The sequence below is a fragment of the Natrix helvetica genome (genome assembly GCF_964273705.1).
Source record: "Natrix helvetica genome assembly, chromosome: 5".
Classification (NCBI taxonomy): domain Eukaryota; kingdom Metazoa; phylum Chordata; class Lepidosauria; order Squamata; family Natricidae; genus Natrix; species Natrix helvetica.
In genome coordinates, this window is record NC_138551.1 from 63,537,158 (window position 1) to 63,550,926 (window position 13,769).

Consider the following 13,769-nt stretch of genomic DNA (forward strand, 5'->3'; position numbering starts at 1 on the left):
ACAGAATCGGTATCAATGCAGCAGCTTTAATACAGACGTCTTTCTACGCTACTTTCAGAGGCAATTTGGCTTCTCTAATTTCTGTACCCTCAGAAATTTCAAAACAACAAGTTACGGCAATCAACCCAAACTTACCATACTGGGTTCTTGTGAAGATGAAGTAGACCGTGTTAGAAAAAGAATGGCATGACATTGTCATTAGCATAGCAATTGAAACAAACACTGTATGCTAACAGGACTAATAGGACTAAAGCAAATGTACCAACTGCTGCCATAGAAATAACCCCAAAGTATTCATAATTGCAATTTTTTTAAAAAAGGAGCTGAGATTCAACATATTTTAAAGATTCCAGGACTTTTAGATCCTTGACATTTAGAATGTAAGAAAAACAAATGAAGGGAGGAGAGCAGAATCAATCCTAGCAGGTGTGGTGACAGATACCACAGCCAGTCAGCATTCATGCATCAGGAGGGTAGAAATAAATAATTAATTGAATAATGTGCTTCTTTCACTTTAACTAGCTGGCCACCTTCCATGGAGGAGAGCAGGGTTTATAAATTGGAAGAGAACTGGGAAAGACTACATATCCAATACTGGCTATTCTTTTCTTCCTTTCAGTCTATTGATTGTGGTTTGGGGTGTTAAATAGGAATTTGTACAGTCTTTGTTTCATTGGAGTATGAAAGACAACACACTAGTGGTAAGCATCTTGTTCTGCTGCATTCTATTTACAATGAGTAGGCTACTTTGCTGAAGTAGGATAATCAGGGATCATACAAAAATACATGACAACACAAATTGATTTTCAGTGATGTTATCTGGAAACAATTTTCAAAGATGGATGCAGAAGATGAGATATTTAAAATTGCTGACTTCTGTCAGACAATATATTTCTAGATGTTTATGATACCTCTTAGGCAGACTTCAGTATTATTATTTTTTGCTGAACTAGTATTTGAATCTATTCATCAGGAAATGCTCAAAATACGCTCTTTGGAAAAAAATATGACTACTTTTCCTTGGCAATATTTTATAGGAAAATTTTAGACACTGAGTTTCAATTAGAGAGTAAGCCAGGAGGTCATAATAATTTCTTTTCTGAAGTTTTTGAAACTAGAATGATGAGTAAAGTAATATGCTGCCTAGTAGCTCATTTTGGAGCATAGTTGTTCAGTTTGGTAGTAATTGGCATCTGTTGTTTCCTGGCTACTGATTAAAGCTTAATTATCTGTCATGCTATAAGATGTTAGTACATATGTGGGTTTAGTCTGCTACAGGAATGAAATCTATAGATATATAATGAATACTCTATTCCATGTCTGTAATTTCTCTTCTTTCAAAAATGTAATTTACAATGTGAAATGTAGTTGCCATTATTTTGAGCACTTAAACTGTATTTAACAATCAGTCTGTTTATTTATTATTTTGACTATGGATCAAGACAAATATGGTAAAATCTGCATAAAAGTGACCAAATACTAATAAAATACATTGAAATGCACAAAAATTAGTAAGGACTTTAAATTGTATTACAAGTATTTAAAGAAATTTAATTTTAAAGAAAGAAAATTTATTCCCTTTTTTATCCGAAGAGCATTCAATACATACTGTGGAATCTAACAACTGTGTTTTTAAAATACACAAATTCTTGCTTTTCCCCCAAAGCCATGTAAAATAAAATTTGGCTGGAGATGTACGTTGCACATAGTTTTACATACAGCCTGTTTTTCATCTTCCCTCCAAATCCCATTACTTTAAATTTGCGATGTCACAACAGCTATTCACTTGAATAGGATTTGACACAGCCAATTTATTTGATGAACACATTTCTTACACATAGAAAATGTGGTCCTAGGAACTTTTCCCCCCACTTCTGTTCAGTTGTGTCTGTTTTCAGACACTGCCTGGACTCTGCAGTTTTCTTGGCGAGATTGTTCAGAAGTGGTTTGCCATTGCCTCCTTCTTAGGGATGAGAGAAAGTGACTGATTCGAATTCACCAAGTTGGCTTTATGCCTAAGGCAGAACTAGAATTTACTGTCTTCCAGTTTCTAACCTGATGCTTTAACCACTACACCAAACTGTCTCTTTTAATCAACACTGGAAATGTATTAATTATTAAATCTGTAAAAGGAAAATATTCTGCTTATTAACAACTACTAATATAGATTACATATTTTCTGAACTATAAATGCTAACCTATTGTCTTTCTGATTTTTTTCCTATTCTGTGCAGCAAGCTATTAAAAACTAATATACATACAAACTTTACTTATGCATTTCCATGAGTAGTAATTCAGTAAAAATCTATACTATCAAATATGTTATTCTATTTTTGCAGTTTTATTAGGAATATATATATATCCTATTTTCCAGGGATTGAAAATAAGTTCATTTTTAAAAGAATTATAATGTAGCTAGGGCCATTAGGATATAAATAAAGCAGGCATGAAATCCTCTTACCTTTGCTACCGGTTTGGAACCGGGAGTATGTGTGTGTGATGATGTCTGGGCAGGTAGGCGGAGCCTCCCGCCACCGCTACTACCTGTTCGCTGGAACCGGGGAGAACCGGCAGAATACCATCTCTGAAGTAAAGTCTTCTTTTAGAATGAATGGAGATTTTTAAAAATAATATTAATTAATATTACAATACAGTAAGCACATTAATATTATAAATGCCACTAATTTTCCAAGTGTATTGAAGTTTTGAATACAGGATCCCTACAGTAAGGGCAATGCATATGAAACAAGATTCCCCCCCCCCCTGGACAGACAAACTAAGCTATTGGTAGCATAACTTAGATTTATTCTTGAGGTCATAACCTCAACCCTTTCTGTAAATTTCCTGGTGCCACAGTGGGTGGTAAAGGCATGCCCGGGTGATGCTTTTGTATTTTTCAAATCCAGCCCCTACTAAATTGATGAAATGACATCATGAGGCTGGGATTTTGATGGATCATTTCCCTTCCCATCTTCAATAGGACAGGGAAGAGTTGAATCAGTGAGAGGTACAGGCCTTGGGGCAGGATGAAAAACAGGAAAGCTTTGAGGCACTTCCACTCAGCATCTAAATGGCTTGGTTAAGCTAGCCATGTCAGCATTCTCCTTCCCTCTCTTCATGACAGGCAGGTTCAAAAATCTGCAATCTAAGAAAAGCATGAAAGGGATTATTCTACAGATGCTGTTTAAACAAACAGTTCATGAAAACCAAACCAAGCCAAGAGGAGATAATCAGGGAATAGGATGAAATGGGATGAAATCAGCAAAATCTTGGGAGTAATTAAAAGAGAGAGTAAGAAAAAGGGGACGTGGCAACTTTTCTTCCCACAAGGTGGCCTCAAGTAGAAACTTGTTTCTCTGGGGGTTGTGTGCAAGCAGGCATGAAAATCTCCTTGCTGCTTTCTCAGTTGTCAAGAAGATCGCTTAATGAGGCCTTAATATCCCTCCCAGGTTTTTAACTTGGTTTTTGTTTTCTTTTTTTCTTTTTTGTTCACCCTGTTAAATAAAGAGTAGTGCGGCTGAGGAAAAAACCAGTCAGTAGAATCTTACATTTGTATCTTGTGTGTTCTCACAACTCACACACACAGGCCGTGCTTTATTTACCTTTATTTTATTTATTTATTTACCTTCACTTTATTTATTTATTTACCTTCATTTCCTTTTCCATTCTTTTGGCCAGTGGAAGCACTGAGAGAGGAGCAAGAAAGATGTGGCCCACAAATGTTTTCCCACAAAGTTTTTAGCCTCTTCAGGATGCTAATCCTATTGAGAATATTAATGCCAGCAAAAGAATGAAGGGGAAATCTCAAGCACATCCCCACTAGTCAGGTTGGCTCCCTCCCATCCCAACGCATCACACAGGGATTTTAACAGACCAGCTGCCTGTTGCCATGGTGACATCTCTACTGTAGGGCAGTTCCAGGCGTCACTCTTAAAAAGCTCAAGATGCGCTACATGTTTCACCAAAGAGAGATAAAGTCTTTCATTTGATCTATTTGGTAGCCTGCTTAAACTAGATAAATTCTATCACATGGGTTTTAATCAAAATTTCCAGCACAGGATGGAGCCTTCTGCTGGTTTGGTATGATGAACACACCTTTCCTGTACATATTTTGTCAAATAAATTTGACAGGTAGCAATAGAAACAGGACAATGCTATGAAAAGCAAGCATTCTTATGAAAAGCAGTGGGTTGTTTTTTTTTCAAAAGAAAAAACTGCTTTAAAAGATCTTGCCAGTTTTTCACACCAGAAAAGAAAATGTCACATTTCTTGCACTTAATCTTAGTCACGAAGGTTCTCCCTAAATCAGTACACTTCAATGACATCCAAGGATCGATTTAACAAATAAACTCTTTTCTAGAACTTTTTTTAGCTCACTGAAATTAAAAATACTTGTGTTCTACAGGTAGTGCATGACTTACAACAATTCATTTAGTGACTATTTGAAGTTACAATGGCACAGAAAAAAGGGACATTTTAGTTCTGACCATTGTAACATTGCTATGGTCAGGTGATTTACATTTGGATGCTTGACAACTGGTTCATATTTATGACGGTTGTAGTGTTCCGGGATCCAAGCCTGAGAAGAATGGGGGTGCAGCCAGTACATTGTTCCAGGGCCCATGGAGCTCAAAGGGGGCCCCTGAAGGGGAAAAGGAGGATTTACATACTGACCATGTGATTCACTTAATAGCTGCAGATATTGACACAGAGGTTGAAACAGTGACCTCATGGCTTTTTGGCAAAGCAGTGAGCTCCCCCCCCCCCCCGCATCATGCAGGGGTGCATTAGGGGGCTTGCACATGCATGCGATGGGGGCAGGATGCGTGCAGGGACCATGCACCCATGTGTGGGGGTGGGGCACATGCAGGGGGGTTGTGCGTGTATGCGTGGGGCACATGCACAGTGGAGGTACATTGCATTGGGGGGCATATTAGTCTTGTTCCAGGACTTAATAATTCTCTTGGCGGCCCTGCCAGGGTCATGTGATTCCCTTTTGCGATCTTCTGACAAGCAAACTCAGTGAGGAAGCCAGGTTCACTTAACAACCATGTCACTAAATTAATAACTCCAGTGATTCACCTAACAAATGTGGCAAGAAAAGTAATCAAATGGAGCAAAATTCTCTTAACAAATTTCGCACTTAGCAATATAAATTTTGAGCTCAACTGTGGTCATCAGTTGAGGACTACATGTACTTAGTAGTGACAGTAGCATCACCATGAAAGAAAGTCCTTGTCTCCATCTCTTGGGATTTAATTGAAATGAGGGTAGCCAGGGAACTGCAGACCACAACACGCAACTGCCCATAAGTGTCATATATCTTTTTATCTAAGTAAGTGCAGGCACATTCCACCCATGAAAATTTCTCTGAAATTCACTTCTCTTTTGAAAGAAATTCTTTTAAAATTTCTCTTTTTTAAAAAAAAAAGTATGTCCGGTACTGAGGATTTAATAGCTGCCAGCTGATGTAAGGTTGTAAACTGTAAGCTGATGGAATGTAAGGCAAGGCTGATGTGATGAGATTTGTGTGTCACACTGCTAAAAGTCTGACAAAGTATTAATCATGCTTTCTGAATGCAAGATGCAGGCTATTCTAGAAGGAAAGACTGGAAAATATAACCATAAACCAAACTAAAACAAGTCAGTGTCCTATATTCAGACAAAGTAATTAATCCTAAACAAACTAGCATCACTCAGCTAGTAACTACAGCTTGCAAGTGGACACATTCAGGATTTAAGAGGTAAAATAATGTGTAAAATAGTTTGTAGAACATAAGGAAAGCATTACTGTAGGTTTAGAAAATTGTGCTCTCATAACGTTTGCTTATTTATAGTTTTACCTTTGCATTTCCCAAACTTTGAGAACAGATGTTAGGGACAAAGTCTTTCATGAAAGAAATTTGTGACTGTTGAAGGAAGAAATGAGGGCAGGGATAAAGAGAAAGTATTGGATAGGAAGAATAAGAAAGAATAGACATGATATTAATGAAAGTCTGAAGAGAAGAATGAAGATGAGAGAGAAAACATAAATTAATCCTATTATTTTTGGCTTCTAACCTTAAGGTGTAAAACCATTGCAATGTATTTTCCTATTGTCCCCCCCTCCCTAATTTATAGTTTCAATCTCAAACCACAGTAAATATTGATACAAAGCCAAAAATGGATCCCATGTTTTCTTAACAGACTTAAGAATTTATTGACTTCTTTTTGCATTGTTATTTTGATTTGGGTTTGGTTATTTTGGCATGAGGGACCCGTAGCAAACATTTCACATTGGGCTTTCCCTTATAATTTGGCTTGGCAGAAATAGGCACAGTCTTTGCCTTGGGGACTAATCTCTTATTTGTATTTAGTCCAAGGATGCTTGCGAATTCTGCTCTCTCATAGACAACGCTGGAGTTAGAAAGAAAGAAGTTAGAAGCTCAAACACGATCGAGTGATAGACCATAGAGCACTGCATATGAAAGCTAACATGCACTTAGCAATAGCACTTAAAGTTACACTGATAGTCCTCAACTTACGACTACAATTGAGCCCAACATTTCTATTAAGTGAGAAATTTGTTAAGTGAGTTTTACCCGATTTTACCGTTTTTCTTGCCACGTTTATTAAGTGAATCACTGAAATTGTGAAGTGAATCTGGCTTCTCTGTTATCTTTGCTTGTCGGAAGGTTGCAAAAGGTGATCACATGACCCCAGGGCACTGCAAATGTCATAAATATGAGTCAGTTTGTTAAGCATCTGAATTTTGATCATGTGACCATGGGGATGTTACAATGGTCATGTGTGAAAAATGGTCATAAGTCACTTTGCCATTGTAACTTTGAATGGTCACTAAACAAGCTGTTGTAAGTCAAGGATTATTTGTATACTGCTACATAGTGCTTTACAGCACTTTCTGGGCAATTTACAGTGTCAGTCTGCTGCCCCAATGATCTGGCTCCTCTTTTTATCGACTTTATCGGAAGGATGGAAGGCTGAGTTGACCTTGAGCCGGTCAAGATCAAATTCCTGACTGTTGACAGAGTTAGCCTGCAATACTGCACTATCTCTCCACTTGGCCCAATGGAATATCAGAGGTCTAAAGACCAATAAAGAGCTTGCCAAAAATGTATGTGCAGATACATAGAGGAAAAGTTTTCAACATAAACACATGGAGAATTAAATGCTATTTTGCAAAACTATGCAGAATGTAGTAAAATATTGCCCTGGTTAGCTTATAATATATAAATGAACTCTATTGTTCCTTAGGATTTGCAAGATTGTTAGCAATGGTTTGGGTACAGTTTAGGTACCTTCAGACCAAACTCTATGTCACATGTCAATGAAAACTCAATCATCCAGGCCAAAGGTGTTCAAAGATTGACTTATGGCAACTGGACCAAACTTTGTTAATCTGAGACATTTTGTTGCTCATCCAAGCAACTTCATCAATCAGAGCAAAATTGGTTAGGCAGAGCCAGAGAGTGTCATTGGACTAGACCAACTCTTGCCAAAACAACTTCAGGGGTTTTTCCCCAAATGGCTTGCAATATGTCAATGAAGAGTCAATTATCCAGGCCAAAAATGATTAAAAGATTGAATCGTGGCAACTGCACCAAACTTTGTTAATCTGAGTTTCGGGTTGCCATGGTTCAACCTTTAAACAAAGTTTATGTCCTTTCCCTATAGTTCCTGAATCAGCATCAAAGTATGCTGCATAATTTGCTCTGCCCCAGTTTCTATGCCGCTTCAGAAATGAAACAAGTGGCACTGTCCTGCCAGTTTTAATGTCAAGTTAAGAGAAGGGATTGGTTGATTCCATGCCATCAAAAAATCATCTGCCAATCAATCTCCTAATGAAGGTGGGGCTAAGGTTTGAGTTTTGATTGAGGGTTTTAGCCATAGGTCAAAATTTGATTGGAAGGAGCTTCCTATTTTCTTACAGACCCTCAGATGTCAGGAGCTGTAGCTTCCACTAAACCCATAGATGTTCCTTCTATTTGTGGTCTAGGACTTTAGATTTTAAGAAGTTAAAAACCTCTGTCACAAAGGCAGATTGTTGAGGCATTTAGTACACATATAGATAAGGAGCCCATATAGTGTTTGGCACTTTACATCTCAGTGCCTGATCATTCCTACTAACCAAGCCAAAACACCCATGGAAGAAGTCAACATAATTAGAGAAGAGGTGGCATGTTCTGAGCAGCAACAATAGATGGTTCAGAGCCTGCCAAATCATCAAAAGCCAATCTAACATGTTTAAACAGATCAATTGTCACCTTTATCATTTTATTTACATAGCATCATAAGATGTAGCTTTAATACATTTGTATATGGGTAAACATAAATATTCTCTTAATGTAACAAAGGTAGGACTACTGGACTTGACCAGCATGAGATGGAAGCAATGACATACAGAAACCTAATTCTTAAGTGCCACCTACTGGACCCCTTTTAATCTGGATTCAAGACAGGGTGCAATAGTGAGGAAGCACTGGTTGCGTTTGCAGGTGACCTTGGAGAGTTTGAGAGTGGAGTGGTGCTAGTGTTTTGCCTTCTTTCCTCTCTCAGCAGCTTTTAATACCATGGTAATGGAATCTAATGGATCAAACAATTAAAAGTGATAGCGGGAAGTTTGTGCCATCTCATTTGGAAAATTCTGTTAATGTAGCCTTACACTAAAGTAGAAACTCATCATGTTTTGCTTTGCTTCTATCCCATCTTTATTATTTTTGCAAATAATTCAAGGCAACAAATTATCCAACGTACCTTCTTCCTATTTCCCCCCACAATAACAACCGTGTAAGGTGGGCTGGACTGAGAGAGAGTGGCTGGGCCAAGGTCATCCAGCTGGCTTTCATGGCTAAAATGGGACTAGAACTCACATTTCTAATCTGGCGCCTTCATCAGTAGTTCAAACTGTCTCTCTTGTTCCTTGCCTGGTTTACTTGAGGGTTCTGACAACCATCAGCCAGGGCTATCCTTCTAAGTTGGCTTTGGGGACTAGAAGTGGGAGACACTGTTTTGTGGTGGTTCTCCCCCTTTATCCAGTTTCAGTCAATGCTGGTGAGGAGAGAAAAATCAAGGCCTAGCTACCTGCGGGATCGCGTTCTGCCCCACACATCCCTGCGACCTATTCGCTCGCACAGGGAGGGACTTCTCCGGGTGCCGTCCTCCAGAGAGTGTCAGAGGGCGGCGCCCAGGAGTAGGGCCTTCTCTGTGATGGGCCCTACCCTTTGGAATGACCTCCCCCCAGACATTAGGACAACGACTGACCTCCGCTCCTTCCGCACGAAACTTAAGACCCACCTGTTCCGACTAGCCGGCCTGGCTTAATTTAGAGCTTCTCCACCTCTTGGGCATTTTTAATTTTAATTTTTAACTTTAACTATCATTGGGTTTTTTAATTGTTTTAAATTATTGTAATTTATTTATTTATTGTTCCACCTCCTCCATATTGTATCGTTATAACCGCTGCTGGTGTACGTCGCCCCGAGTCCCTTGGGGGAGAGGGGGCGACTAAGAAGTCAAATAAATAAATAAATAAATAAATAAATAAATAAATAAATAAATAAATAAATAAATAAATAAATAAATAAATAAATAATAAATAAATAAATAAATAATAAATAAATAAATAAATAATAATAAATAAGACTTGTCCAAGGGCTCGGTGTCTCTTTAGCATTTATATGAAACTACTGGATGGGTTCATTCACCAATATGGGTTGTGGTACCAATCAGTGTGCTGCTGATTCCTAGTTATATATCTCCAACTCTGGCTGGTCAAGTGATCACAAATGCTGACCAACTGCCTGGAGACTGTGAGAGTCTGGATAGTGAGGTATCAAGTTCAACTCAACCCTGGCAAAACAGAGTGGCTGTGGGATTTGGGTTTTTTTGGCCCTGGTAATATGCTCTTTGACTCTGGATGTGACTATGCCTCCAACTCGGAGCTGGTGTGAAATTTGGGGTCCTCATAACTATTGCTTGATGAGGAGATAGCAGCTATGTTGGGTGGGGACTTTGCACAGATCTACATTGTATGTTATTTGTGCCCTTTTCTATATCTATAACAGCATTCCGTGCACCTTCAGCATTTAGTCATGCTGGCCACAAGATCAGAGATGTCTTCAGACAGCGCTGGCTCTTCAGCTTTGAAATGGAGATGAGCGCTACCCCCTAGAGTCGGGAATGACTAGCACATATGTGCGAGGGGAACCTTTACCTATATCTTACCCTCCCTTAAGATCAGATATATTATTACCATTTATCCTTATGGAGAGCACTCAAGACTCTTTTCCCCGGTACTAGAATATAGTGCAATCAGGATTAAATGAGATTGTATCAGGAAAGTGTAACTGCAGCACCAAGTTTTTTTCCTGTTGTTGTTTTTTTTGGTAATTATATATTTTGTCTATTGATCAAAAGCCGCCAAAGTCAATTTTAAGATGAGCAGCTGTACAAAGGTTTTTTAAAATATATATCTTTATTAAAGGTTCATTAAAGCCAATCCTCCAAAGCTTTCATTAGAAAGAAAGGGCTCCGCAAATACAAATTGTTCTCTACTCCAAATAAGAGGGAATGTCTTGATAACAGCCAAGTACACATTACATGTGTTCTTTGTTTATAAAAGTAAACACAGCAATGAAATCATTTGGGTTCAATTTAATGACTAGCCTAGAGAACTGGCCAAAGGGGGGGGATATGGAAAGCAGCCCATAAATATCAACAAACCATTCGTGGTTTTAGTTGCATCTCTTCGTATGAAGTACCACTCAACTATAATTTTTAACTGTGTGGCCCATAAAAAGATAACATAAACTTTGGCAGCTTTGTATACTATCTCAGTAAAAAGACGGTGGACATATTGGATTTGGTCTGTTAACTTTTAGATCTATAGATAGTCTAATATGCTAATCTGCTTTCAGCAAAAGGACTCATGTTTTACATGGATAGTAAGAAGTTGGTGGGCTTAATTTTGCAAATAATTCACAAATTTTAACACAATCTTAACCTGGGTGAAATATTTTCTTTATGTGTATGAACTTCGGTGGAAAAAAATTACCATTGAAAACCTACAAAGAAAGTCTTGAGACAAAGTGAAAAAATGTCAGAATAAGACATTCACAGTTATATTAAAATAATTTCAATGGGGAATCAGTCTTGCTGTGTACATTACTGTCAAATGCCATAAAACATAAACTAGTTTTAATATCACCAGGCCCAGGGGTGAAATCAACTTGTTTGTTTGTTTTATTGGATTTATATGCCGCCCTTCTCCCAAAGGACTCGGGGCGGCGTACAACATTAAAAAACACACATCCCGAAAGTTAAAAAGAAATTAAATACATATCCAAAAAACAAACCCAATTTATAGGACAATACATTTAAAAAATGAGATAAAATTAACAGGCCAGGCCGGCTTGCTGGAAAAGCCAACTTTTTAGGGCACGTCGGAAGGACCGGAGGTCAGGGATTATGTGAAGCTCCGGGGGCAGCTCATTCCAGAGGGAAGGCGCTCCCACAGAGAAGGCTCTCCCCCTGGGGGTCACCAGCCAACACTGTCTGGCCGACGGCACCCTGAGAAGGCCACCTCTGTGGGATCGTACTGGACGGTGGGAGGCTACTGGTGGCTTTTTTTTTAAGCCAAACTTACCTTTGCTAGCAATGTGAGTGTCCATGCATGTGCAGAGCATCATAAACAGATGTGATGGCATCCAGGCAGGAGGGCAGAGCCTGCTACCGACCATGCCTGTAAAGGTAAGTGTACAGCAAGATGGGGAATCCGCTGTGCCACACAATTTAGATTAGCTAGAAAGCAGGTAATCCTGCTTTCTAGTTAATATAAATTGTGTGTCACAGCTGATCATTGGGAATACTTGTTTGCCTGAACTGGTAGCACTTTTTTTTTACTACCGGTTTGAGTGAACCGGTAACATTTTTACTACTGGTTTGAGTGAACCGGTCCGAACTGGTAGCATTTCACCCGACCAGACTCCAGATATGAGCCAATCTTCCATCATGTGAAACTCCATCCCTTATTTTAAAGTATCATTATTTATTCCTGAACATCAGGGTAATTCACAGAAATATCCTTATTTTTGGAAATGTAGGGTTCATAATATTATGTAAGAAAAATAGCAAAATGCTATTGATATGATATGGATATGATATACTTTCTTATCAGTCAGTTATGATAAAAGTACTATTTTTCACAAAATATAACAAAATCATGAAAGGACTAGGCAAAGAATTTCACAAGATTTGATGTTTTTGTTTAATTATGCCTTTTTTTAAAAAAATGCTGTTTCCACCATTGGGCAAATTATGACACTTTCAAGTGCCAGGAAAAGTTGCTAGTCATCATTAGAACATTTTACTCAAAATTGCATAGCTTCCTATCTAATGGATTTTCTTAAGTATCCTTGTTTTGGACATTTGTCATGATTTAGCATATTACAATTCTATATAGGTATACATAATGCTAGTAGACAATAAAATACATATCAATCCATTTATGAGTGTTTTCAGTTTCAATTTTTCTTTACTGGGACAATTTCAAATCTCACAAGGTAATTACAGATGTATAAGAATAATCTCCAAAGCACCAGAAAAAAAAGCAACAGTATATATTTATGAATATTGTTGGTATGGAGGGAGACCCAAGCACATTTACTTTAAACATTTCCTTTTGACATGTTTTCACAAAAATTGTTTAAAAGCCACACCTTAAAATATTTCTGATTGTTTGACAAATGCTTTAAATTGAGAGCGAGTACTGATGATACAGTTTGAGTTTGATATTTGAGATATGAGATTTAGAGATTAAAAACATATTACCCTATGTTATACTGGCTGTGTGTAATTTTGACTAGATTTAGTGGGAAAGCTTTTGACATTTAACACCTATCCACATTAAATGTTTATGCAAAATTTCAAATTGATGGTTTTTTAATATTTGGAATTCAGCAAAATACTGAGTATACTTGATAGCTTTCTGTTTAAAAGCAAGAGTGGACAAAGGTTATATTGCGCAACAGTTACTTGAGCAACAGCTTTGATTAATGGGTAATGTATAACCCACCTTGTTTGAAAAACATTAATGGAAATTATGAAACACAAATGATATATCCAATTCTCCACCTTCAAAATTCTTTTTGGAAAATAACATTTATTGGGGACCTCACAGTTAAATTATTACTTAGCTGGCAGTTCTCATCTTTCTGTTCAAATAAAGTAAAAATAAATAATAGCTTTTATTTAAATGCCTTGACAGGTCTTGTATCTTTTGTTAACATTTGATAAAAATAGATTTTCTGTTTAAGCTGGCCCTCAAGCACACAATCTCTTCACTAAACACATATCTCTCACACACTTTTAAGTATAAGTCTATAATAGACTTAAAGTAGAATAAAATTTTAATTAAAACATGGAGCAGGAATAATTAAAATACCTCACCAACTAATAGAATTTGATTTTGGGAAGGGAGTAAAGCTACATGTCTACTGACAGACTTCCAAAAAGGAGCTCTGACTTTTTTGTTGGGAGTTTCATAGTAGCAGAATCATAATCCTGTGTTACATACTTTACAAGCAGGCTCATACAAGAATTAGCAGTCTTTCAGATATTCTGGCCCCAATCCAACACACTCCTGTTTATTAAGTAGTTATTTCATTTTAGTTTTCAAATAGTACAAGATGTAAATGTATGTGTTGTCAGCAGTTTAGTGGTGGAAATAATCCCTCAGGCATATTTACTGGAACAGAACAATTTTATTCTAT